A 26,772-nucleotide genomic window follows, 5' to 3' on the forward strand; every position below is an offset into this window, starting at 1 on the left:
CATCATATACACATCATACACATTTTATTCACCTCAGTGAGCTGCCGAAGAACAACAATGTGAAGGTTTGGAACATCTGGATTATCTTTTTTTCACTCGCGCTCACTCTCTCACACATCCATGCATTAGATCTGGTTGATGAAGTGCACTCTATAACCATCACTCAGGTCCAAAAGGCTGCTAATGAACGAAGCTCATCTCTACGTTGATTTATTTGGAAGGTTGCAAGCTTGCAACCCTTCATTTGTCATGATGTCACGGCGCCAGATGTTGACTAAACATCGTAAAACAGGGACATTTTCTGCGCCGGAAGCTGTATAATGAGACAGATGGGGGAAGGGGGTGGGGCGTAATTAAAGCAGACGTGTTGCTTAAATGTTTTTTATTCGGATGAAAAACATTTGTTTTTTGCTTCGTTATTTGGTACGAGTCAGCAAGCAGGAGATGCCGAGAGACCTTTGTAATGTAAGTGATAATCCAGTTGTTGGTGTGAGGTGTTCCAGGATGTTGGTGCATAATGTGGAGGTGAAGCATCACCTTATACCATGGGGTTCCAAACAATGGCCCGTGGGCCAAATATTTGTTCCCACATTTGGACAGCCCCCTGAACAATTCCAGAAACTAATTTTGAATATGTTTTACTAATATCATATCTGTATTTGATACTAAGGTTTGCTTTCAAACTAAAATGTCCTTTAGTTATTTATAGAGGTCGAAGCACCGATAATTGATCGCTAAAACTCTCAAAAATCTATACCGATAGTTTTTCCGGCTTCCGGTCTGCTGCCATAATAAGAGCGGCCTCTAGAGGCGCATCTCTGATGCCACATGCTGTTTGTTTTTACATGAGACTGATTATTATTATTTATATTTTTTATTTATTATTATTTATTATTTAAATATATTCCTATTTATTCCATTTATTCCACTCCGGGCCGTGTGATTTTCTGTTAAAGTCCGTCCCCCATTAAAGAAAGGAACAATTATGTGACTCTTAGAATATAGTTTCACAATAAGTAACACTTCATTTTCCTCAATTATATTATATACGGCTCGTTACAGCTACAATTCTGATGCTCCGAATCACACCCGGAGATAAAGTAGTGCCATCAGATTACATTTTATTCACATATACACAATACAGAAAGGAAAAAAGTTTGTGGACGCCAGAGCAAAAGATAGGTATGTACTTTTTTGAAAAATCCCAATCCATAAACTATTCACTGGGATACACAGCAAGTCAGAAGATATTTCAGGCCCTGCAAAACCTTTTGTAAATACATGACCATATGTATTTGCTTTGCGAACATCCATTCACCACCCCACTCTTTTGGGAAGATGTTGCACTAGATTTTGTGGAGATTTGTGGCGACTCATTCAACTACAAGGGTGGTAGTAATGTCAGTCAGGTACTAATGCAGGTGAGAAGGTGAGGAGGCCTGGGGTGCAGTCAGCATTCACATTCATTACGTTCATTAAGGTTCGAGCTCTCCAGAAGAGATCTTCCAAATCATGTAAAACAGATCTTCATGGAGCTGGTTTTGTGCACAGGAGCCTTGTCATGCTGGAACAGGTTTGGGTCTTGTAGTTGAAGTGAAGCAAAAATGTCAGGTGTAATCTTTCACGTTTTATTTTTTTAAACTAAAACAGTGCACCAATTTTATTAGCGAGCGTACGCTTATAGCACTATAGTAGCAGCGTGACATCCCCGAGCTACTGTTCCTCCCTCCGCTGGCTTACTCATTCCCGTCCCTGTCTATTTGTTCTCGATCAGCTCCATGGGAGTTGTTCTGGCTCTGTGAGAGCTTTTGTGGGATATGAGTCAGAAAAGAAAAACCTTGCTGCTTTTATACTGAGAGGAAATACGGCCATATTAGGTCCCAATAAACAAATAATACCAGGCCGTGGAGATGGCGGAACGAGAAGGAATGAAATGTGTGACAGGTTTAATATGAGAGTGATCAGACTGATCGCAGACTGGAGGCGGATTATATTTATATATATAGAGACAATAACTTCAGCAACTGATTAGAGTAAATGAGTTCTGGTTGACATTTTAAGGAGAATGTGACAAAAGGCTTACTTGTAGAAATATATGTGATTAAGTAGATGATTTTGTCGAAAAATCAAAAATTACATATTTTTATATCATGAAGAAAAAGTAGTAGCTGAGTGGTTAAGACTCTGGGTTACTGATCAGAAGGTTGAAGTTGAGCTTTAAGTATTGCCCCCTTTTTGGCCCCTGAGCAAGGCCCTTAACCATCTGTTTATTTCACAAAAGCAGTTTTATTCTGAAATATAAAGCACTATTAGCAAAATGTATTTCCAATAAAACAAAGCAGTAGACTAAACACAGGGCTGTATGAGTCCAGTCCCGAGATGCGTTCTGTATTGAGCTGGGCTTGTCTTAGACTTAATGGGATTTGTAATATATATGTGTGTGTGTATGTATGCTCATAGGCGCATCGGCATAACAGTTAACGCTGTGACGTATCGATTTCAAAAAGTGTGCATTGGATACGAGTTGACATTTGTATCACGATGCACGTATTTTTAAACACATTTGCATCGGTAAAAACCTATTTATTTAAATGTAGGGTGTAAAATTTAAGGCTATAAATGATGTACTACAACTTTAAATAAGATCTGAAACTGGTGCCACAAAAACATTGATTTGGAATCGCGGGAAAGAACAGTCTGTGTCTTTGTGAGAGTGTACAATAGATAGAGAGATGAGATGCACTGTTCAATCTGCTGTGGCTAAGTTGAGTTTTACCTTACGATGTTTAAGAAACCAAGCGTTATGATTATAATCATCCGAGCTCCTTGTTGGTGTCCGAACCGCAGTGGTGATCAACTGATCGGCAGAACAAAACCCACCAAAGCACATTACATATATATGTAAAGTCCATATATATATATATTTATATATATGTTATCTGGACAGTAACACAGTCTAAACTTGAGGGCTTGAATACTTCAGTACCTCTTTCCAGAATGCAGGAGGGTGAAAAGTAGGTGTGAAGGATGTGTCGTCGTCCACAAAGGTAGGTTTAATTACACAGCATGTGGTATAAATGTCCATGATGGAGGAAAGTAAGACACTGATTATCCTTTTCGCTATTCAATGTATGTTCTGGGGTCTGGCTCTCTGATATAAGCACTGATGCAGAGTAATGAGGATTTGAGGACATCCTATACACATGGGTGAAATCAAGTTTGTGGCGAATAAAATATGACAGGAAAAGACAAGTGTCCCAATACTTTTTCTCCTTGTAGTGTGTAACCCATAACAATACAGTGGATATTAAGTGTAATAAACTCAACAGAGTTTGAATAGGACCTTGGTTCAGCTCTAGGAGGACTTAGAAATAAACAAGGTTTCGGCCAATTATAATTAACCAAGTAATAGCCGGCAAATTTTTACAATTTTATAATTTTACAATTATAAAATATTTTTACAATATCATGCTGAGGAGGGTTCCCTGGTGGTCTAGTGGTTAGGATGCGGCGCTCTCACCGCTGCGGCCCGGGTTGGATTCCAACTAGGGTTGCACAAGTCAGTGCACTCTTAGTGCCGGTCCCAGGCCCGGATAAATGGGGAGGGTTGCGTTAGGAAGGGCATCCAGCGTAAAACATGTGCCAAATTAAACATGCGGATCATGAATACGGATAATCCACTGTGACCCCTAATGGGAGAAGCCAAAAGAAAGTAGGAGAATGCTGAGGATGGAGCCACCAGGAAGGAGGAAAAGAGGAAGTTAAAGGAGGAGGTTTATGGATGTGGTGAAGGAAGACATGCAGTTAGTTGGTTTGAAAGAGGCAGATGTAGAGGACAGGGGGGTGTGGAGACGGATAATCCACTGTGGAGACCCCTAATGGGAGAAGCCGAAAAAAGAAGGAGAAGAAGACGACACAAAAAAAGAAAATTTTAAATAAACAGTTTTGACAATTGTAATAAATACACAACGGTCTGGCTCACACGCAACACTATGAACAAAATAAAAAAGAGTTCGATATCGTGGCCGAAGAATTATGCGAAATCCAGAACAGAGTCCAAAACAGAGTCTCAATAGACTTTCTGGCTCTTTGTGTGCATGTGTAAAGAAAAATGTCAATGAATGTCAATGTGTGCAAAGGCCTGTGTGTTACTTTCTACCCGGGTAGCGTGTGTATTTGAGATCTCAGATCTCAGCTGTAAAGTTCAACGGATCGGAGTTGAATCACGACGATTTTTTTATAGAACCGTCGTTCAGGGATCTGGTTCGTTATTCGAACGTGGATCGCACAAGCAGAATCATTGTTTAAAAAAGAAATCTACACACAACAATGAAGTAACAACAAATAGTTTTTTACAATCTCAAAACTGAAATGTAGCTGCACAAAATGTCCATGAGTGTGAATGCTAATCCGGCACGTGCCACATTAATGGATATAATCTTTCTAATACACATTAAAGTATATTATTACGTGACATATATCACTGTAAAGATTTTTCCCACCAACTTCCATTTACAGACTCATGGATGATGTAATCATTCAACCAGCGTTGTACACAAGTAAATTAACTTTACACCGATTTGACCTTCCTAACAAAATGACCTTTTAAATATCAAATTAAACTCTGATTGTTTTTTGTTATAACATAAAGACAAAAATAAATGTCAAATTCTCAAAGTAATGCAAAAAAAATCATCGACCGTTCTCTTTGTTTGCCATGCTAGCATGGATTAGCAACCTCATGCTAGCATGTTCAGCTAACTTCCTTGTCTGAATTTTATTTTATCGACTCTCTCACAGTCCTTCTAGTGGTGACATCACAACATTGCACCAAACATACAGAAGTTCATTAGTGCTTTAAAACCCAAAATGAGTTGCAAAGAGAATTTCCTAGAAACAAAAAATCAATGTACCATTCAAAGAGGTTACAAGTGCATTTAATCTGATTAATTATAGTTACGTTTAAAGTACTTGAACTTCTTCTTTTGGCTGCTTCTCTTTTACCGGTCACTACAGCAGATCATCCGTCTTCATTTCACCCTGTCCTCCACGTCTGCCTCTTTAAACCAAACACCTGCATGTCTTCCCTCACCACATCCACAAACCCCCTCCTTGGCTTTCATAGATCCCTCCTGCCTGGTGGCTTCATCCACATTGTTCTTCTACTGATAAGTGTAATGTACTTGAACAAGGGGGTAAAATTAATGGGAAGTGACAAATCTGTGTAAAATCTATAGACTTAAAGTGGAAATGTTGATTTGTGAAAGTTTGCCTCTGGGTGATTTTAGATCTTTGTAGACTCTGGTAGCTAACTTCAATTCAGTTCATTTTTATTTGTAGAGAACTTTTAACAATGGAGATTGTCTTAAAGTGGCTTTACAGAGATACAGCAGTTACAATAGAAGTTTGTTTCTTATCATTGATTACAAGTTTTTCCCTAAGGAGTGAACCAGTGGTGACTGCGGCGAGGAAAAACTCCCCGAGACCACTCATTAAGAAGAAACCTTGAGAGGAACCAGACTTAAAAGGGAACCCATTCTCATCTTCAACACCGAATGTCCATTCATAACAGCTCCAACATTGTTGACATGTTCAGTAGTAAATGCATATCAGAAAAGAGCAGGTCGGAGTGGAAAGGGACAGAAGCACTGCTCGCTGTTACCTCAGGAGCTTGATTGTATTAGTATTAAAGTATTATAACAGTTATAAAGATTTAAGATTGAAATATGGGTCAATAAGTCATTAAGTCATTAGTCATTAAAGGGGTGTATGGGATTAGGTGTGGAATCGGACTCTTGATTGACGAACATAAACTGAGATGAGCAGGTTTTAAACTCGTTGCTCACCTTCTATGTCTGTTTTCATGCTAGCTTTCAGCGAGAGAGGGTTAGATAGATGAGAGCTTATCTCTGAATCCACTCACCCCACTGTCATAATGGCCGTTTTGGCATTTCTTGAAAGCATTCGTCATCGGCTTTATCTAGAATCACTCTGTCATTCCTGTAATCCACTGTCACAATACTGTCTCTAATACACCAGATATCAGTGAACAGGATGCTGTGTTGTGTCAGAGTCCATAGTGCCAGCCTTCAATATCATTTAAGCCTGGGGAATGATTCAGGGAGCGTTTGGGTTTCAATCAATTGGCATGATGGTTAATCACCAAATACGCTAACATGACTGTTCAGCTGACTTAATCCCTTATCGAGACGTTTAACTAAGAACGAAAGCAGTTGATGACCTGACCAAATTCTGAAAAGAACGAACTCTTCAATTGTGTATTCCCCCTCCCCCGAGATAAATGATTGCCACCTTCCCGAAATGAAGCGCCGCATGAGGTGACCCTGATAGATGCTTGCTGAATGTTTAATTTGATGTTTTCGCACCTGTCAAAAACGCCCAAGAGCAAAGTACGAAACACAGGAGAGAGCTTACTGCACCGAAACCTAAAAAAAAAAATATGACAAGGATTCAATTCTGGTTTGTTGAGCCATTCATGACAGGAGGAGGATAAAGTCATTGACTCAGGGACACGCTGCAGCCTTGTAGGTCATTAGATAGATTACAAGGTCAATTCATATTGCACTGGGATATAACAGAGTTCCTCCAGTAAGATGGTGCTGAGATGTTTAGCTGTGTGGACCATTGAAAGATCCTTGATTTCTGAGCGAATGAATGACCATGAACTTGAGGTTCCTGTAGAAGGATGGCGTATGACGGTGACGTTAATCGCGTATGCTGTGCCATATCATGCATTCGTGACTTTTTTGTAAATCTTAGCGTGCACAAGAAGATACAGAATGCAGGAGAGTTTTATTTCCTCTCACGCTTCTCCACATTTTATACTGTAGAGCTGCGAGATATGGAGCAAAGATTGTGGACACCTCACCTGACCATAAAATGTGCTTTTTTGAACCTCCTAGTTTCTATTTGCTGTTATGATAACCTCGACTCTTCTGGCAAGATGTTCCACTTGAATTTGTGTGCTTGGGAAGATCCCAAAGTTTTTCAATATGGCTGAAGGCAGAGCTCTAGAAGAGACCACTCGAGATCTTCCACTCCTACCCATGTAAAGCATATGGAGCTCATAGAAAAGCATATGGATTATCAGCATTAAACATTCTACAGGCACTAATGCACTCCTATACCATCAGAGATACTGCTTTTTGAACTGAATGCTGATAACAAGCCGGATGGTCCCTCTCCTCTTTAGTCCAGAGGACATAGTGTAAATGGTTTACGAGAAGAAATAAAAATTTCGAACACAGAAAAGTTTTGCCTCGTTTTGCGTTTAAATGAGCTTTGGCCCAGAGTGGATTGCGGCATTTCTGCATCATGTTCATGCATGTCTGTCTTTCTTCTTTGCATGGTAGAGAGTTAACCTTTGGATGACATGGCAAACTGTGTTCACAGACAGTGATTTCTGGAGGTGTTAATGAGCACATGCAGTAATTCCCATTTCAGAATCATGAGTGTTTAAAATTGCCTGAGGGCCCGAAGATCACGGCCTTCCAATATTGTTTTACATATCTTCATCGAGCTGGCTTTGTGCACAGGGACATTTTAATGCTGGAACAGATTTGGGCCTTGTAGTTCAAGTAATGGGAAAATTTCACATCCAATCTCCCACATCCAAAACAGTGTGAACCACAAATGGCTGGTAATGTCAGGTGTCCCAGTACTTCTTGTCTTATACATGAGTAGCGAGCATTTAGCATTCAGTGGTTGAGTCACAATGTAACATTTTGTTTAAAAACTAAACCCTACTTCTCCAGAGGATGTTCATGGGTCTTGAGTTTACTAAAAGTGGCTGCTATACAGTGGTTGGTCAGATTTTTGGGTTTTAGTAGCTCTGAAAAGGGTGCTGCTGTTTTTCACTCAGTAACTGGCATGTCTTTCTGAGTTCATGCCACTTGGGTGCGAATGAATGCCAACACTATGCTGCCTGCCAATTTACAGTTAAAAATCATTATTATGATTTCTGGGTCATTCTGGGACACGTTATCCCAAGGTCAGCTAGCGATTGGAGCTTTTATTTATAGAGAAACAGTATTGGCTTTGGTTTTCCCTCAAAATCATTTGTTATCTAAATATATATTTGCATATATCTTTTTTCAGATTTACTCCAACAACTCTTCACTTTTCTACTCACATAATGGGGCACCTCAATTTTCCAACCATATGTGGTTCCTCCCCAAACTATTAGCACAAAGTTTTTAAATGCATTTCTAACAAATGCAGGATTCTAGCTGATCAACAGTTCTGGGTCTCCTTTGTTGTGTTTTTCATATCATGATTTGCCTTAGTAAACTAAGTTTAAATGAGCTTTTGCCCAGAGAGGGTGCTGGTGTTTCATGTTCAAGCATTAAAGACATTGATTTCTGAAGGTTCCTGACCCCACGCAGTGATTTCCATTCCAGAATTATAACTGTTTCTAATGCAGTGCCGCCTGAGGGCCCGAAGATCACACAGAACTTTTGATAATATTATGTACTGTATAATGATAAAATATTCAACTGTTTTGCAATTTGATGTTGAGGAACATTATCCTGAAATGTTAATTATTCCACAATTTGTAGACAGTCTTTCAGAGAATGGTGAAGCTCCACCCATCTTTACTTCTGAGTCTCTACTTAAAAGATATTTTCTACTTAAAAGATACACTATTTAATCCCAATCATTTTACTGACCTGCTGTCAATTAGCCTCATTAGTTGCAAAATGTTTCTACAACTGTATAATTTTAATATCACTTAATTTTTCCAGAATTGTGTTGCCTCATTCCAACTTTCGAGACGTGTTGCAGCCATCAAAATTAAAATGACCTTATTTCTTCATTAGAATTTTAACATTTGGTATTCTTTTCTGTTCTATTATGAATAAAATATGGTTTTATGAGATTTTCAAATCATTGCATTCTGGTTTATTTACATTATACACAGCGTGCCAACTGGAATTGAGGTTGTCGTTATTTCTATAGGAAATTTTATATTGTGATATTATTTTATATTCCGTTTGTTGGAGAATTGTAATCTTAGCCTATTGGGGATGATTTGCTCAGGGCTATGGAACAGATATATCAAATATATATCTTTATATATATATATATCGAAATAAAGTATTGATTGGTCAATTGTGTTGCTAGTATACAATTTTAAAACATATTTCTGTTAATGCTCAGAAATGCAGTCTTAAATATTAATTTTTTTTTTTATATTTATGGTATAAACACAATGTCAAAAGCCATTTGCAGTAAATATATTCACAGGAAGTATATAAAGTCCCTGAATTTGCCCATTTTGTTTCTAATTATACTTCAATTTGGTGTTTCAGTTCGAATTGTGTAGAAATTTCATTCGTGTGGGTGTGGCCGAGGATATCAACATTTTTGTATTAAGATCGGTCGTAAGAAATCCACCGTCTCCAACGGAACCATTATTTATTCTGTAAAGAAACAGAGTACATGCAGTGTTTAGAGTGGTCTAAGGATCTATAAGCATCTATGCCCCAGATTTCAAGAAAGCCACATTTGCCCTTCCCACTGGGTGAAAAGATGGTGTTCCTTTTGATCCCTTGTCAGTCACGCTGATTCGAGGAAATTGCCTACGTGATTTTTGCTCAAGTATGCAGAAAAGGCAGTTTGCTGCAATTCTCCAAAAGTGCTCGTTTGCTTTATAATGTAGCACAAGCAGCCGTCTGGAAAAACATGCACCAGCTGGTTTCAGACGCAGCGCCGCTGGCCTTCGACCTCACAGACTGTTTGACGTGAGCTGGTAGACGCAGCCTAACTGTCGAAGTAGGAATTGTGTACGAGTTAATTAGGATCAAATTGGGTAAAATGGTAAAAAAAAAAAAGTCAAGCCATTTTTTGGTGGCAGAGAGTAGACCTTTGGTGGACATTTTGGATAAAAATTGCAATACAAAAGAAAACAAATAGTTCTGCATAGTAAAATCCATCCACGCTATGTATGTGTGTGGAGACCTGACCATAAGATTCATGTCTGCTTCTTTTTGAACATCCCATTACACATTGAGTCCCCATTTGCTCTTACAATAACCTCCACTCTTCTGGGAAGATATTTCACTAGTGGAGCTTATTATAACTGCAAGTGTGGACTACAGGATATCATGGGAAACAATGTAAGTGTACAGTATGTACACATTAATGTACAGTGCAGTCTTTATGAGTAGTGTTAAGTTAAGAAAGTTCGAGGCGACTGTATAAGGTTGATGCACAGTAGTTACGAATACCGTGAGCTGAAAATAACTAATAACTATCGCATTCCTGACTTGACATTAAGTTTTCCAAACTACCAGAACCACAAGGGTGAGCATCACACTGGAGCTTTCACATTGCCCAATAGTCTAAATCCTATGGACCTCTGTATTTGTAATGCAGTTTCATGTTTATTCGTCTTTTGCGTCTGATATTTTTTTGTCCATCCTAAATATCCACCTGAGATTTGTCTGATCCGGTCTATCGTTTTATTCATGTATCAGATTCCTAGCATTCGAATCTTCATGCCCTTCATGATAGCGTTCATAAAGCTAGTAGAGGTTATGAGGCGTTTATGAACTTACCAGCTGACGGCTAGACGGTACAATCTGATGTTTGGCTTCGTTTATTTTTTTTAAACGACTCAGACAGTTTCATCGCCTCGGCGTCATTACGCCTTCAGCCTAATGCAACACTTAACCTCAGTGATGAAACACCTGCTTGGGTCCCTATTGTTTTTTTTTTTTTTCATTACAGAAAAACCCTTTTGAGAATATTTAGCATCTTGAAGCTCAGTGTTCTGTTTTCTGATGTTTGATCAGATGTATGGATCTATAAAATGTCCTCATCCCTTTCTTTCACCTTGCTGTGCTAAATGAGCTGCTTTAATCACCAGTGAAATGCTGAATGTTCTGGTCCGCTGCCAACTGACAAAGTGCCCCAAGGCCGCAGCACCATCTATAGGGAATGTTAATACTTATAGACGTCCAGATTGACAGACATGTGGCTCCTGCTTTTTCATCGTTTTTGAATAACTATGTTTTTCAGGAACCAAATAAAAAAAAAGTCAGTGTAAAACCTAACCTTTAGTGTACAGAAGCGAACAAAACTATTTTCGAAGTATTTTTTTAATAAAACGAATGAATATAGCACAATAACTTAAAAATAGCTATAGTTAAAACAAGTGGAAAGCCATTGGGGCCAGCAAGCATTTTTTTTGAATCACTGACTTACATTTTTATATATTTTTGTCCATAGAAATATATATATATATCCAATAGTCCGATCTCTTCATTTCATAACGTTTTACGTTTGAGTTTCTATCCAATCAAATTTCAGCTGTCACATCGTGTACTGTATTGCTGTAATGCTAGCTCTGTGAGCACTGAAATATATCCGTGTGGATTTGATAGCTGTTTGTCATTCCGCAATGACTGAAGGAGACGAGATTGTTTTGGTCGCACTTTTAAGGACGTTTACAAGATGGATTTTACAAGAAAAGCTGGATGCTTCTGCTGGAGATGATGTACGCGGGAGGTACAGTTGCGGCTACAGTGAAAGGAGACGCGCAGAATTGGGTTTATTGGGTTTCTTGCTTTAGTATTGACATTCTTACTGTATGAGATTCCCATGTGTGATGCAGCGCTCTGTTCTACTGAACTTATGTTAGCTTTTGTAGCCGTGGCATCATAATGATGGTATTAAGAGGTGGATTGATGCCGGTAGGACACCACTGAAGGCCTGGGGGTGAAACAGATTGCCTAGTCAATTATATTCCCCAAAGCATCTAATTATGTAATGAACCTTTATTTTAGATCGTAACATTGAGAGGACACAGTTTGAGAACAGTGAAGTGATTTGGTCTCTGCTGCTTCAAGTTGAGATTGGCTGGAAGGAGTTCAGGCGTGAGTTCAGAGGGTTGAACGCACACGTAGTTTGCTTATGAACAACAGTAACCATGGTAACATCCAGATCCGGCTCTATTCATATTAAAGCAGCTATTGTAGACATTTTTTAACGACCTTACTGAGCTCTATGGAGGATTTATTCACGTGGTTGAACTTATCTGGTGATTTTTTTTATAAATGCCTTTAGGCACAAAATTAATTGCTTCACTGTATAGACGAGGGGTGTTAAAGTCAGGTACTGATGTAGGTGAGGTGAGGAGGCCTGGAGATCTTCCACTTCAACCCATGGAAAGCAGATCTTCATGGAGTTGGATCTGTGCACAGGGGTATTGTGATGCTGGAACAGGTTTAGATTAAGAGAAGGGAACATTTTATTCTGCAACATCCAAAGGCGTCCTATGCAATTGTGTTCCAAGTTTGTGGAGTTTGAAGGAAAACCACATATGGCTGAAAAAGTCAGGTGTCCCAATACTTTTGCCGATATAGCACATGTGGCATCCAGGAATCCAGGAAGAACGTCTGCTGTCAGAAAGACGTGTCCCATTCTCCTGCTCAGCTTCTCTCTCTCTCTCTCTCTCTCTCTCTCTCTCTCTCTCTCTCTCTCTCTCTTCCTCTCAATCTCTTTTCCCCACTTCTCTCCCATTCTCCTCCTCAGCTTCTCTCTCTCTCTCTCTCTCTCTTTCTCTCTCTGCTTGCATATTCATTCTCTCCTATTCTTTTCTTCCTCTACCGCTCCCCCTCTCTGTCACTGTTTCATTCTCTTCTGTTCTCTTCCTCTTCTTCTATTTTACCTATCTCCCTCTTTTACCTCTCTACCTCTCTTTACATTTCTCCCTTTTGCTACATCTATCCCTTTCTCTACCTCTCTCTGTTTCTCTACCTCACACCCCTCTCTACCTTTACCTCTACCGATTCCTTTATCTATCTATCTATCTATCTATCTATCTATCTATCTATCTATCTATCTGTCTGTCTGTCTGTCTGTCTGTCTGTCTGTCTGTCTGTCTGTCTGTCTGTCTGTCTGTCTGTCTGTCTATCTATCTATCTATCTATCTATCTATCTATCTATCTATCTATCTATCTATCTATCTATCTACCTCTTTCCCCCACTCTACCTCTCTCCTCTTCTCACTCCCACTCTCTACCTCTATCCCCTCTTTATCGTTTCAACCTTTCTGCTTCTCTACCTCTCTACTCCCTCTCTCCCTCCCTCTCTCTCACTAATAATCCACTACATTCCGTGTTGGAACATAATCAGCACAGTGGCAGTGTAATAAAGGGTTCAATTCCTTTCATCCTGCAACCATTTTTTTTCCGTTTATAGTTACAATAATCGTTTGCTGTTTTAGAATAAACAGTTTCGACATCTTCAGCAGCTTCTCTGTTTCTTTCTCAACCTTAAACCCAGATGGTCACATGGTACAGAGAAACCGAACTCATCTGTCCTGGAGATGAAGATCTACTGATACTGGAGGCTCCTTCCATTTCAGTTGCAAACGTGTGGCATTACAGAACGAAGCTCTATAGGATAGGCCAACCAATCAGAATTGAGAATGCAGTGCTATGAAGTGCTAGAGGCTGAATGCACTGTGTAGTCATGGAGATGTTTATTTATAGTAATGCACAGTTCAGTGGTAAATCCTGATGGGAGTAATATTTCATAAATATTCATAGTGTGTGTAGGTGTGTGTGTGGTGGTGGGGGGTGTTTAATGTTGGAATAAGGGGATCAGGCGTTACTCGCCTGCCGGCGGAACAGAGATTGTCCGCTGTGGGTGTGTGACCCGTGAAATGAGTATTATTGGGAGATGTGATTTATGTGCACTAGCTGAGCCTTTTTTCTCCTCCGTGTCGAGTCTCCGTCCAACCCGCTGAAAACGTAACCTTGTTCTCCTGGTGTGACAGAAGTTTTACCCTCGCAGCCTGACACAATAACTCTGGAGTTTTAACCCAAAATCCTTAAAACTCATCTTTCTCCGCATTTTGCTCCACCCAGAGATACTGCATGGATACTGGCTGCAAGCTCCAGGCTTATGATCAGGAATTTTTGACTGTAAATGATTTAAAAATCTCCAGAGGGATCATGTGTATAGTTTTTATAAAATAGGTTTGCTAGCTAAGCTCTCACTCGTTCTGGTAACAAACACTTAAAGTGTCAGGATTATGGGCTGGGTTTACATTTCCCACAACCCACTGCACGTCACATGACTTTCAGTACCTGGATCACATTCACAGTAATTACAAATCAAACCAGGAGGGAGGCGGAGTTACAGTTATGAGGAATGTGTGAGGTGTGTATGAGGAATGTGTTAGGTGTGTGTGTGTGTGTGTGTGTGTGTGTGTGTGTGTGTGTGTGTGTGTGTGTGTGTGTGTGTTTTGTGTGTGTTTTGTGTGTGTGTGTGTGTGCGGAATGTATGAGAAGTGTGTGAGGTATATATACTTATATATTACTAAATATATATTAGGAATGTGTGCGAAGCGTGTAAGTTATATATTAGTGATATATATTAGAAATGTGTGAGGAATGTGTGAGGTATATATTAGTGATATATATTAGAAATGTGTGAGGAGGGTGTGTGGTATGTATTAGTGATATATATTAGAAATGTTTGAGGAATGTGAGGTATGTGTGAGGAGTATATGAGGAGTGTGTGAGGTATATATTAGTGATATATATTAGAAATGTGTGAGGAATGTGTGAGGTATATATTAGTGATATATATTAGAAATGTGTGAGGAGTGTGTGAGGTATATATTAGTGATATATATTAGAAATGTTTGTGGAATGTGAGGTATATATTAGTGATATATATTAGAAATGTGTGAGGAGTGTGTGAGGTATGTATTAGTGATATATATTAGAAATGTTTGTGGAATGTGTGAGGTATATATTAGTGATATATATTAGAAATGTGTGAGGAGTGTGTGAGGTATGTATTAGTAATATATATATGAAATGTGTGAGGAGTGTGTGAGGTATATATTAGTGATTTATATTAGAAATGTTTGTGGAATGTGTGAGGTATATATTAGTGATATATATTAGAAATGTGTGAGGAATGTGTGAGGTATATATTAGTGATATATATTAGGAATGTGTGAGGAGTGTGTGAGGTATATATTAGTGATATATATTAGGAATGTGTGAGGAGTGTGTGAGGTATATATTAGTAATATATATATGAAATGTGAGGAGTGTGAGGTATATATTAGTGATATATATTAGAAATGTGTGAGGAATGTGAGGTATATATTAGTGATATATATTAGAAATGTGAGGAATGTGTGAGGTATATATTAGTGATATATATTAGGAATGTGTGAGGAGTGTGTGAGGTATATATTAGTGATATATATTAGGAATGTGTGAGGAGTGTGAGGAGTGTCTAAGGTATGTATTAAAAATATATATTGGGGATGTGTGAGGAATGTGTGAGGAGTATGTGAGGTATATAATAGTAATATATATTAGAAATGTGTGAGGAATGTGTGAGGTATATATTAGTGATATATATTAGGAATGTGTGAGGAGTGTGTGAGGGGTGTCTAAGGTGTATATAAAAATATATATAAGAAATGTGTGAGAAATGTGAGGTATATATTAGTGATATATATTAGGAATGTGTGAGGAGTGTGTGAGGGTGTCTAAGGTGTATATAAAAATATATATAAGAAATGTGTGAGAAATGTGTGAGGTATATATTAGTGATATATATTATAAATGTGTGAGGAATGTGTGAGGTATATATTAGTGATATATATTAGAATGTGTGAGGTGTGTGAGGTATGTGTGAGGAGTGTCTAAGGTATGTATTAAAAATATATATATTAGAAATGTGTGAGAAATGTGTGAGGTATATATTAGTGATATATATTAGAAATGTTTGTGGAATGTGTGAGGTATATATTAGTGATATATATTAGAAATGTGTGAGGAGTGTGTGAGGTATGTATTAGTAATATATATATGAAATGTGTGAGGAGTGTGTGAGGTATATATTAGTGATTTATATTAGAAATGTTTGTGGAATGTGTGAGGTATATATTAGTGATATATATTAGAAATGTGTGAGGAATGTGTGAGGTATATATTAGTGATATATATTAGAATGTGTGAGGAGTGTGAGGTATATATTAGTGATATATATTAGGAATGTGTGAGGAGTGTGTGAGGTATATATTAGTAATATATATATGAAATGTGTGAGGAGTGTGTGAGGTATATATTAGTGATATATATTAGAAATGTGTGAGTGTGTGAGGTATATATTAGTGATATATATTAGAAATGTGTGAGGAATGTGAGGTATATATTAGTGATATATATTAGAATGTGTGAGGAGTGTGTGAGGTATATATTAGTGATATATATTAGGAATGTGTGAGGAGTGTGTGAGGAGTGTCTAAGGTATGTATTAAAAATATATATTGGGGATGTGTGAGGAATGTGTGAGGAGTATGTGAGGTATATAATAGTAATATATATTAGAAATGTGAGGAATGTGTGAGGTATATATTAGTGATATATATTAGGAATGTGAGGAGTGTGTGAGGGTGTCTAAGGTGTATATAAAAATATATATAAGAAATGTGTGAGAAATGTGTGAGGTATATATTAGTGATATATATTAGGAATGTGTGAGGAGTGTGTGAGGGGTGTCTAAGGTGTATATAAAAAATATATATAAGAAATGTGTGAGAAATGTGTGAGGTATATATTAGTGATATATATTATAAATGTGTGAGGAATGTGTGAGGTATATATTAGTGATATATATTAGGAATGTGTGAGGAGTGTGTGAGGGGTGTCTAAGGTGTATATAAAAATATATATAAGAAATGTGTGAGAAATGTGTGAGGTATATATTAGTGATATATATTAGAAATGTGTGAGGAATGTGTGAGGTATATATTAGTGATATATATTAGAAATGTGTGAGGAATGTGTGAGGTATATATTAGTGATATATATTAGGAATGTGTGAGGAGTGTGTGAGAAGTGTCTAAGGTATGTAATAAAAATATATATATTAGGGATGTGTGAGGAGTATGTGAGGTATATAATAGTAATATATACTAGAAATGTGTGAGGAGTGTGTGAGGAATGTGTGAGGTATATATTAGTAATATATAATAGGTATGTGTGAGAAGTGTGTGAGGAGTGTGTGAGGTATATATTAGTAATATTAGGAATGTGTAAGAAGTGTTTGAGGAGTGTGTGAGGTATATAATAGTAATATATACTAGGAATGTGTGAGAAGTGTGTGAGGAGTGTGTGAGAAATATGTGATGCATATATGAGGAATGTGTAAGAAATGTATTGGAAATATATATTTTAGGCATATATGGGAAATGTATGAGGAGTGTCTGAGGTGTGTGTGTATGAAATGTATTAAGAATATGTAAGGTGTGTGTGTGTGTGTGTGTGTGTGTGTGTGTAAGGAATACATGGAAGGAGTCTCCAGTGTCACTTGATTCCTTGACACGAAGACATGAAGCTTTTCAGATACAGGACACCATCAAGACGTGAGTAGCGTGTACACACTCCGGGACCCTAAACGTCTGGCCTTCAGTTAGGCAGCGCTGTATCTGATATGCTGTCCGTCCCGCATCAGCGCATTAGCATGCTAACGGCACATCGGCCGCTCGCTCTTGGCCAGGCCGCATGTTTTGTTTGGCAGCTTATCCATCCTGACTGTCAGCGTTAATCATGGAGACGCATGATTCGTGTGTGTGTGTGTTCATAAAAAACTGCATGTTCGTATGACATTGAAGGGCTGTGTTAGGACGCTCGGCCTAAAAGCCGTTACTGTCCGATGCTGTTTAACTCACCTGTCAGTAACAGAGGCATGAATTATGCAGCGTACCAAAAAATCCTGTGAGTGAAGTTGCTCTGGTAGACACACACACACACACACACAGACACACACACACACACACACACACACACACACACACACACACAGTATTGAGGACGTAGGAGTGATTAGCCAAAGCAGATGGATGCTTTAAAAGTGTGTACATTTTAAAGGCTGTGTGCTAATTTGTTAAGTGTGTGTGTGTGTGTGTGTGTGTGTGTGTGTGTGTGTGTGTGTGTGTGTAACCCGCACTCATTTATATGTGTTCCCATGTGCTTTCATTAGTTTCTTGTCCAGAACAGCAAAAGGCGAGAGCCAAGGAAGTTGGCCATGTTTGGGCCCAAACAGTAGCATGATGTCACTTCCTGCCTGAGTTGGCGTTCACATATGATGGAGACTGCATGGGGTGAAGAATGAACACAGAGATGCTGTGTGTAGGAGTGTATCACTGCTGCGGGAGGAGAAGGAGATTGGGAAACCAAAAAAATAGAGAGAGAGAGAACGAAAGGAAGGATGGAAAAGAAATGGAGAATGTTTCGAAAAATTTGTTAAATTTTTTAAATATTCAATTAAAGCAGTGCTCTTTTATACTAGCCTAATATTAGCTTGTAAAGCTAACACCTTTAGCCTTATAACAGCTGCTGCAGTGATCCTCTGGATCGGTCTTATGAATAATACCAGGCATTAATGCATAATATACACACACCCTTCATTTATTAAACATATAAGAACTACAGGGGCCGTATAAGACGTTCCGGAGAATTCTACAATGTATCTGAATGCTGACCGCTGCTTTAATCTCAACGCTGCTGAATTCTGGATTCTGATTGGTCTGTAATTGCTGACACTGTGGACAAAAGTGTATGGAAACCTTAATATGTGCTTCTTTTTGAACATCTCATTCCACATTTGGTCTCTATTCTTCATTCACAATAGGATTTTGTGGGGATTTGTGGAGATTCTTTAGGCCACAATGGTGTTAGTAAAGTGGTACCGGTGCAGGTGAGGTGAGGTGAGGAGGCCTGGGGTGGAGTCAATGTTCACATTTATCTCAATAGATTTTAGAGCTCTATAGCAGGAGATCTTCCACTCCAAAACATATAAAGCATATCATCTAGGAGCTCGCTTTGTGCACAGGGTCATCGTCATGCTGGAACAGGTTTGGGTCTCGTAATTCAAGTGATTTAATTGTCCTATTCAACTGGGTGCCTCCAACTTTGTGGTAACAGTTCGGGAAAGCAGTGTGTATAGCTGGAAAAGTCAGGTGTCCCGATAGTTTTGGCCATGTTGAATAACGTGTGCTGAAAGAAATAGCGATGATTGTGCATGTGGTATAGCAGCAGATTTCTATCTTTATTTTTAAATAAAGGTATAAATGAGCTTTTCTACCTGATTTATATCTTTTTGAGTTACACACACACTCTGATTTTTTTAAGAATGGCAATGACCCTGTGCACAAAGCAAAGATGTCTGATTTCTCATCAGAAGGTTGTGAGTTCTAATCCCAGCCAAACCACTGCTGGGCCCCTTGAGCAAGGCCCTTAACTCTGAACTACTGTTATATCAAAGATATAATTGACAAATGCCGTAAATGTAAATGCAAATATGCTTTCCATGGGTTGGAGTGGAAGCTCTTCCTGCTATAGAGCTCTAAACCCTATTGAACATGATAAATGTGAACGCTGAATGCAACCCAGGCCTCCTCACCTCACCTCCATCACTACCTGACTTTTCCTACTTCCACTTCTAATTACAGCATTTGGCAGACTTCCTCATCCAGCGCGACTTACAATAGTCGCATTGATACAACTGAGCAGTTAAGGCTTAGGGGCCTTGCTCAAGGGCCCAACAGTGGCTGCTTGGCAGGGCCAAGATTTGAACTTATGATCTTTTAAGCAGAAGTCCAATGTCCACTAAGAGACCAACTTTACTAACATCCATGTAATTGAATGAATCTTCACAATCTTCACAAGCACACTTAAAAATCTAGTGGAACACCTTCCCAGAAGAGTGGAGATCATTATAACAGCAAAATGGAGATTAGGACATCAGGAAATGCAGCCGAGGAAAAAAACTCCCTACGCTCCGGCCCACCACACTATTATTGCGTATTCTCCTGTAACAGCACAAACTGTACTGTTGAAGCCAGTCAATTGTTAGTAGGTCACATGACCTTTATACGTGTTATAAACTCAGTCACAGTCACGTGTACTTTATTTGAGATTGAAAGAGCGAAAGAAATCGGTCATTTCTCGCAATATGATGCATGTTTATGACCGGATATATATGATCTGTCATTTAATGGCAGCATTAATGACTTGTGAATTATAAAAACGTCTGACGTGAGTGATTCAGACGATGTAAGAGTGTTGTTGTATCATAAAAACGTAACAGCCAATCATGTTCTAGTATTCAAATGAAGTCCAGACTATCTTGTATTGATGATTTCTAGGGTGTCAGAGTACAAAAATCTCTAAGTCCACCCTTACATTTAATCACAATGAAATTTTTTTAGCTGCGAAAGTCAAAAATAGATATAAAATAAAGTGTAATTAATTAAATAATAAATAGAAAATCACTCATAGGATCCTGTAGTTTTTTCTTTTCTTTTTTTTTTTTTTTTTTTACAAACCTATTAGAACATTAAAGCAAGCAATTTAAAGGGGCAGTATGTTATAAATTATTTTAATTTTAATTTTTTAATTTTTTAATTTTAACATGAACGATATGTAGAACGTATATAACGTATGATAATAATGGGTTTCATTTATTCAAAACTGTATAAAGAGGACGAGACCTGTTTGGAAAACTAACGTCCAGGGTTGGATGCCTGTTTGGGTTCGGATGCACCTCCTGTCAAATGCTGATCCAGATTACAGACGCCGTATTTGTTGCTTTAGTATGTTCTTTAACTCTTGATCTTTTTCTCTTCTGTTAAGGGAGGATTCTGACTTTTGTGTATTATCTGCTTAACTCAGTTCGTTCTTGAGTTGTTATTTGCGTTGTTATATTGTATAGTATTATCTATTCTGTAGTGTTGTAGTTCTCTAAGGTGAGTAATCAAGAGTTGTGTTAGTCTCATGTAAAGTGTGAAGTGGGGGCGGGGCTTACTCATTTATATTGAAGGTGTAGCCAGATTGATCTTCACTATGCTTTAGCTCTTTATCTTGAATTGTGTATTATCTGCTTAAATTGGGTGGTGAATCCTGAACAAAACCTAACGCAACAAAGTCGGAGGCACACAATTGTACAAAACATCTTTAGATGCGGTAGAATGAAATTTTATCTTCAATTGAACACGTCCACATGAAGATATGGAATAAAGTGGTAGCTGTAGGGAAGGTAGATAGATACAGCTGCAGTGTAGCTCAGTATGCTCTGGGTTACTGATCAGAAGGTTGGGGTTTCAAGCCCCAGTAACATCAAGCTGCCACTCTTGGGGCTCTTGACTAAGGCCCTTAACCTTCTGTGCTCCAGTGGTATACGCTGTTTCATGGCTGACCCTGCACTCTGACCCCAGCTTCCTAACATTACTGTAATATGCTAAGAAAGAATTTCACTTCTCTGTAAAGTGCATGTGCCCATTATGAAGGACCTCCTCCTTTTTTTTTATATGGTTTGGAGAACTCTGACCTCAACCCTGTTGGGATAAATGGGAACGCTAAACGCATCCCAGGCCTCCTCACCTCAATTACATCAGTACATGCCTTACACCCTTAAGGCTGAATAAATCTCACATCAATCTAGAACATCTTTTCAGTAGAGTGAAGCTTTAATAGCAAATGGGGAAAAAAACATACTGGGATGTCCATAAAACTCATGCCAATCATACGGTCAGGTGTCCACAAAATTTTGGCCCATATAATGTTTATCACTGTAGAGTTTTTGGAGGAACGAGTTATTTTTAGCCGTGAGGGACAGCCAGAGAGGTGCATGTTTGCAGCATGCTACTCCAGCTCCAGGTTTTCAGCCTGCCTGTGCATCCGTAGATCAGTCCAACCGTGTGTGTGTGTGTGTGTGTGTGTGTGTGTGTGTGTGTGTGTGTGTGTGTGTGTTCCACGCTCCCGCTCTGCTCTGCTGCAGTGGAGCTTTAGACTCCGAGCCGATAGCTACTCCTCCACGGAGGGCGCCGCATCCTCCCGCGTTTTCTTTTTTTTTTTTTTTCTTTCTCGCTCGCTCTTGGGGAAAAGAAATGAAAAGGGGAGGTTCTGGATGATAGAAGGACGATTAAGTAAAGAGAAACAGGGAGCTTTCAATATCAAAAGAGGAAAAGAGAGAGAGACAGAGAGAGAGAGAGAGAGAGAGAGAGAATCCATCCACACCCATGACTATCATCGAAACAGGGAAAAAATGCGAACGGACCCACATGGTAGCCCTGAAGAACTCCGCTGACAGGTGAGTCGTTGCTGAAGCTTTTACTTCCTTCCATCCTTCCTGCTGTTTTCTTCTCATTGTCCACAGCTGGAGCTCTCTCTCTCTCTCCTCACTTTCTCCTCCCTCTTTCCCTCTCTCTCTCTTTATTTATATCTCCATCACTTGTACTTCCTCTGCGCTCATGTCGAACAGGTACATGACGTGTTAGAGAGGACAACAGTGTGTCTCCTGTTTTATATTTCATTTCAGGTTTTTTTTTTCCAATAACGAGTGGAACTGCAGACAGTGCAGCGAGACTCCACAGACACGTGAACTTGGTCCTCGTTAGTCTTCCGAATCATGCTTTCGGAGAAGCCAGAGATTTTCCGAGGACACGAGTGTGTGTGAACTTTGGCGGACGCTGCTTGTATGTGTGTGTGTGTTAAAATAAAAAAAGGAAAGGAAGAAAATAGTGGCTGTGATTCCCGATGCATAGTGGCTGACGGAATCAATAGTGTACAGTGGCTTTGATTCCTCCTTGCATTATTGTAATAGTGGGTACAGTATGTGGTGGCTCTCCGCCTTGTGTGTGAGTGTGTAAGTGTCGAAATGCCTTATCTTCTAGCGAGAAGGAGAAGGAGCACTGCAGGTCCAAACGCTTGCTCTGTCTCTGCAGTGCATCCTCCCCTCTTCATCCCTCTCTCTCACACACACACATACACATGCGGGATATTAAACAGCCACTCTGACAGAGTGTGATCACTCTAAGAATGACGACAGTCCTTTCCGGGAGAATCCCGGTCCTCGTAACCCCTCTCTGTGTCCCCCTCATCATCGCTTCTTCTTCAAATGTCCTGACTGCGCTCATGCACTCTCTCACTCGCTGCTGATTTATAAGAAAGATGTCTTCCTCATCGATAGATCGAAGCCCTTCGTCCTGAGGCGGTTTGCATTTCATCTCCCCAAAGGATTTACAAATGTACAACATTGGACATCAGCATTTCCATCCTCTAGGGGCTATTAGCAGTCTTCACACATGGCCTTAAGTGTAAACTCAGCATTTTCGGGGTCTGTATCATCCAGAAGGTTGCGAGTTCACATCATGAGGGCCCAGGAGCATGATTATTGATCCGTCGAATCCTCGCTTGCACATTTTCACTAACCCTTGCCAAAATGTAAGACACGAGTCTGTAGTCCAGTATTTCAGCATATTGAAACAAAAATGGAGGGAAATGGCAGACTCAAGTCTCTTAGAATCAGTGGGTCGTTAGAATAAGAACCTGGTCAACATCTTTCTCCTTGTCCTTCATATAAAAGAGAAGAGCTGAAGGAGGAGCTTTGACCCTAAAGGTTCATTTAGATGGTGGTGGTAGGGGTGCTGGTAGAGATGAGCCTGAAGAAGTGGATATAATCAGAATCAAAATCAGAATCAGAATCAGGTTTATTGGCCAATGGTGGTATTGGTAGAAGTTTTAGTGGTATTAGTCGAGGCATTGGTTATAATGGTTGTGTTTGTGGTAGTCGCTGTGGTGGTAGTGATTATAGGGGTGGTAGTGAAGGTAGTCCTGTAAAAAACGTAGGGGTAAAAGTGGTGGTAGGGGTGGTGGAAGTAGCGGTAATGAAGGGAGTTGTAGTAGTGGTAGTGCTGCTGGTAGTGGTGGTAATGGTGGTAGTGTGGTACTGGTAGTACTGGATTTGGTGGTGGTAATGGTGTTAGTGGTGATGGATGTATTGCTGGTGGTAGTGATGGTAATAGTGGTTATAGTGATGGAAGTGATAGTGTTGGTGGTGGAGGGAGTAGTGAAAGTAATGTGGGGGTTATGGTGTTTGTCTTGGTGATATTGCTGGTGGTGGTAATGGAGGTAGTGGTGGCAGTACTAGTAATGGTGGTAGTGCTGGTGGTAATGGTGTTAGTTTTGGTAGTTGTAGTGCTGGTGATAGATGTGGTTTTATATAAATATACAGTACAGACCAAAAGTTTGGACACCTTCTCAAGAGTTTTCTTTATTTTCATGACTGTGAAAATTGTAGAGTCACACTGAAGGCATCAAGGGCTATTTGACCAAGAAGGAGAGTGATGGGGTGCTGCGCCAGATGACCTGGCCTCCACAGTCACCGGACCTGAACCCAATCGAGATGGTTTAGGGGTGAGCTGGACCGCAGAGTAAAGGCAAAAGGGCCAACAAGTGCCAAGCATCTTTCGGGGAACTCCTTCAAGACTGTTGGAAGACCATTTCAGGTGACTACCTCTTGAAGCTCATCAAGAGAATGCCAAGAGTGTGCAAAGCAGTGATCAAAGCAAAAGGTGGCTACTTTGAAGAACCTAGAATATGACATTTTTCAGTTGTTTTACACTTTTTTGTTATGTATATAATTCCATATATAATTCCACATGTGTTAATTCATAGTTTTGATGCCTTCAGTGTGAATCTACAATTTTCATAGTCATGAAAATAAAGAAAACTCTTTGAATGAGAAGGTGTGTCCAAACCTTTGGTCTGTACTGTATATATGGAATAGTAGTAGTGGTGGTAGTGCTGGAGTTATAGTAGTGGTGGTGGAAACGATGGTAATAAGGGTGGTAGTAGTGGTGGAAATGGTGGTACTAAGGGTTGTAGTAGTGGTAGTAGTAGTGGTCGTGGAAATTATGGCTATAGTGATGGGATGGTGGAAGTGCTAGAGTTAGTAGTGGTGGTAATAAGGGTGATAGTAGTGGTGGTTGTGGTGGTGGTAGTCGTAGTCGTAGTGGTTGTGGTGGTAGTAGTTGTAGTAATGGTGGTAATAAAGGGTGTAGTAGTGGTGGTAATTGTGGCACTACAATTGCAGCATCTTTAACCTCCATCCACTTTAACCTTCATTAGAACCAAACGGCTTGAAGCTTTTCTCTGCTTCTGAAAGACTTTAAACAAATGATCAGACAATTATGGAGAGTCTGAATGAGTTGGAGGAGGTGTGAAAGCATTTTAAAAAGGTGTGTTAATAAGAAAACACCCCCCGACTGTGCAGCTCAGTGGGGATCCAGGATCTGAGTGAACAAGCAGATCAGAAGCAAGCTACTTCCTGGTTCATGTTTTTTTGAGGACTGCTTGCACTGAGCTACATTTCAGGGTGCCTCTGCGGTGTGAGAACACTCTTAGTGTTCTCCTGGTAAACGGTCTAAGGTTTGGACAAGGATGTAAGTCTAAGGTATAAAAGCCAAACAGTGGTTCTGGAAGTCCATGAGATTGTGGGAACCTCCTTGCTCTTAGTGGAACTTTGAACATTAAGTAACATTAATTATTGAGTCAAAAATAATAATAGGGAGTTTGCACCCGGAATCTGCACATTAACATTTCTACACTTGAGCTGCGATTCACAGCGAACTCTGATGAGCGTGTCTGCTTTTCCGTACCATAATGAAAATGCTAATCAAAGGAAAGAATAAATTAATCAAACGCATGCAACAACCGACCCAGCTCAGCTACAAGACTCATTCATTTATCAAGGGGAAAAAACCCTCTAAAAATAGCTCCGTCAGTAAGTGCAGAGCCAATTAGCCACATGCTAACAAAATAGGTTTGTTCACTTGTCATATACTATAGGTTTTGACCTGAATGTGAACTTGAATCAGTGCATTTCACTAACTCAGAGTGAGGCATGTAATAGTAATTGTTTTAAATAAGCATAGCATTAGCGTAGACCAAAACATAGATTCATTACATCTCAGGAGGTGAACAAAGGACAAAGGTGTGTGTGTGTGTGTATGTGTGTGACCGGCAAAAATATGTGCACTTGTCAAACACATTACACTCTCGTGCATACGTCTTCAGTCGGCCGTCTCTGTGCTCAGCGCTAATCACAGCCGTGTTGACCCAGCTCTGATGAGTTAGCATTCAGCTTGTCCGGCTGTATTCTCTTCTCTCCTGTACTCATGTTAAGATGATTGAATTGTCTCAGGTCACGACCTCATGAGACTGATTAAATACCTCTGTTTGTTGTCGTTGTCGCGGGTCATCGGTTTTGATTAGCGTTCACTTAAACTGTCTGTCAATTCCAGAGGCTCTGTGAGTGTCTGTGAGTTCGACTCGACTCTTATTATGTAAAACTTTTGATGTATTGAAAATGAAATGGTTTAGTTGGAATTTTTTTGCAATTTTGTTAAAATCTCTGTGAAAAGATTAATACTTTCACCACTATAACCACAATCACCACCACTATAACCACTATCACCACCATTATAACCACGATCACTATTACTATAACCACCACTATAACCACTATCACCACCACTATAACCACTATCACCACCACTATAACCACTATAACCATTACTATAACCACAATCACCACCACTATAACCACTATCACTATTACTATAACCACCACTATAACCACAATCACCACAACTATAACCACTATCACTATTACTATACCCACCACTATAACCAAAATCACCACCACTTTAACCACTTTCACTATTACTATAACCACCACTATACCCACAATCACCACCACTATAACCACTATCACCGTTACTATACTCACAACTATAACCACAATCACCACCACTATAACCACAATCACCACCACTATAACCACTATCACTATTACTATAACCACCACTATAACCACTAAAACCACCACTATAACCACAATCACCACCACTATAACCACTATCAC

At 39.4% G+C, this 26,772-nt stretch overlaps 1 protein-coding gene across 4 annotated transcripts in view; it reads left to right on the forward strand.

Annotated features, from left to right (window-relative positions):
* The window catches only part of dlgap2a (discs, large (Drosophila) homolog-associated protein 2a), a 261,204-nt gene that overhangs the window by 63,501 nt on the left and 170,931 nt on the right, over positions 1 to 26,772 (forward strand). For 3 of the 4 annotated variants that reach the window (XM_046855468.1, XM_046855467.1, XM_046855469.1), the window contains exon 1: positions 21,932 to 22,155. The exons of the other annotated variant lie outside the window; for it this stretch is intronic. The gene's annotated coding sequence lies outside the window, so the exon portion shown is untranslated. Of the gene's footprint in view, positions 1 to 21,931; positions 22,156 to 26,772 lie in introns of those variants that run through there. 4 annotated transcript variants of the gene reach the window in all.

This window comes from Silurus meridionalis, chromosome 8, assembly GCF_014805685.1.
Source record: "Silurus meridionalis isolate SWU-2019-XX chromosome 8, ASM1480568v1, whole genome shotgun sequence".
NCBI classification, from domain to species: domain Eukaryota; kingdom Metazoa; phylum Chordata; class Actinopteri; order Siluriformes; family Siluridae; genus Silurus; species Silurus meridionalis.